We start from the raw sequence: 2,090 nt of genomic DNA on the forward strand, positions 1-2,090 counted from the left end.
GGGGGGAGGGGTGGGCATGGTTAGGGGGAGAAAGGATGGAGAATTAACAGTGGGGCCCAGAGAGATTCCCCCAGATTGGGGAGATCCCCTGCTGCCCCCCATCAGCCAGCTGTGGGAAGAACAACTTGGGATTGCTTGGGGAAGCCACCTTTAAAAACACAAGTGTAACAAGCTAGTTACATTTTAATAAGACCAAAGCCTCCTCCAACCCACAGTCACGATCACTGGAATGATTTTGCCTTGATATTTTACCAGCCGCAGACACAAAGCGAGTCAAATTACAGTTTCCATTCAGAGTCAGTGCACACACAAGAATCAGGAGGCTTTTAATTCCTTAGGTTCTGCTGCCATTTCATTTCTGTCCTGTTCCAAGATTTATCCTTGTGCAAAGCAACGTTAGGCCCTTGGGAGTGTCCCCCTCAGTGCTGCCTGCCACCCTTGGGCAATTTAAAAGGGCCCGGGGACCCCCGCCACCACCGCCAGCAGCACAAGGGGACTAAGGCAGTTTCCTGCCCGCCCTCACTCCATGTGGCACGTCACTCCCGGAAACGGCTGGCACCTCCCTGGTGTGGGGGAGGTCTCCGTACGCTGCCCCGCCCTGAGTGCCAACTCTGCCAGCTGTGGCAATGGGAGCTGCGGGGGTGAAGTCTGCGGGCAGCCATGCACAGAGACACCCCTGGCCCTCCCGCTTAGGGGCTGCTGCCAGAGGAGGGTGCAGGTTGCTTTTGGGAGATGCCCAAGGTAAATGCTGCACCCCTCACCCTCTCCTGCACCCCCAACCCCAACCCAGACCCCACACCTGCACCCAAACTCCCTCCAAGAGCTTGCCCCCTGTACACCCTCCTGCAGCACAACCCCCTGACTGAGTCCAGACCCTGCACCCAAACTCTCCCAGAGCCCAGCCCCTCTCCCTCCCACACCCAAACTCCCTCCCAGAGCCTTAGGCAGGTGTGTGGGGGTGGGGGGTGGGGGGTGGGGCAGGACTTGGTCCCATTCTGGGCACCACCAAAAATTGTACAAACCTGCTGCCCCGTCCAGCCCAACCTTCTGCTGATGCACCTCAGCCCACACCCGTGCAGGGTTTGAAGCTTCCATTGCTTAAACTCCAGGACACTGAGGGATTTCAGCTCCCCTTTGCCCAGAGGGAACCTTCACCCCACTCCCAGCCAGGTTCTTGTCCATGGGATCACTGTAGGGGGGCTGGGTCCCGCTGGATCTTTTCTCTCTCTGTGACAGGCCAGGGTGCAATAACTGGGGCATCTGAGCACCCAGGACCTTCTGTGGGGCTGCCATTCCCCTTCCCCTTCTGTGGTCTCGTCTGTCATTGACTCCAGACTCTTTTCTATCCATCGTCAGCACCGTCCCAAGCCAGCTGCACTCACCTCACCTGGTGGGTGTACATCACTGACCTCCCTCCTCTCTGAGCACTGACTGACCCTCTGTTTCCTTGCCTCTCAGTCTGTGCAGATGGGACCTTTCCCTCCAGTGCTGGAGGATTCGCCCTTCTCATCTACCCTTGTCCCAAGCAGCACAGCGGGTGGGAATCTTAAATGTACCAAGGTGACTTAGGAGCAGAAACCACCCCCCAGACCTTCCATGCAATTGGCACTTGCCCCTTAGTGAGCAGAATTGAAACTGGTGCAGGGAGACTGGTGGGCCACATCCCAGCTGGGCATGAGCAAAGCACCAGGGTGAAAAAATGAACTTGGAGATGCTGGGGATTGAACCCAGGGCCTCATACATGCAAAGCATGTGCTCTACCACTGAGCTACATCCCCACATGGGTTAGGTGGGCTACGGATTACACTCAGAGCCCTCCTGTTTCCACTGCATCCAGTGACCTATAAGCCTCACGAGAAGCCCATTCCCCTCTCTGAGGGCCAGTCCTGCTCTCCTGGAGGTTAATTGTTCATAGGGGTCACTTTGCAGCAGGGCCAGATTCGATGTGTGGGGCAGAGAGAGTTTGTGCCCTGGACTCAGGGTGCAGAGATACACTCAGGCCTCTCCCCGGCATTGGGTGGGGGGTGCTGCCACCCCGTGCTGCAAGGTCATGATGGGGGACGCTGTGAGCAGCTCAACACCTCACCCTG

The 2,090-nt window shown here is 57.4% G+C and overlaps 1 non-coding gene across 1 annotated transcript; it reads right to left on the minus strand.

Moving 5' to 3' along the window:
* Positions 1 to 1,706: 1,706 nt before the first annotated feature.
* Positions 1,707 to 1,778, minus strand: TRNAA-UGC. Its single transcript has one exon. It is a non-coding gene; the product is annotated as a tRNA-Ala (tRNA).
* Between the last annotated feature and the right edge of the window lie 312 nt (positions 1,779 to 2,090).

The sequence above is a fragment of the Mauremys reevesii genome, linkage group 23, assembly GCF_016161935.1.
Source record: "Mauremys reevesii isolate NIE-2019 linkage group 23, ASM1616193v1, whole genome shotgun sequence".
Lineage (NCBI taxonomy): Eukaryota > Metazoa > Chordata > Testudines > Geoemydidae > Mauremys > Mauremys reevesii.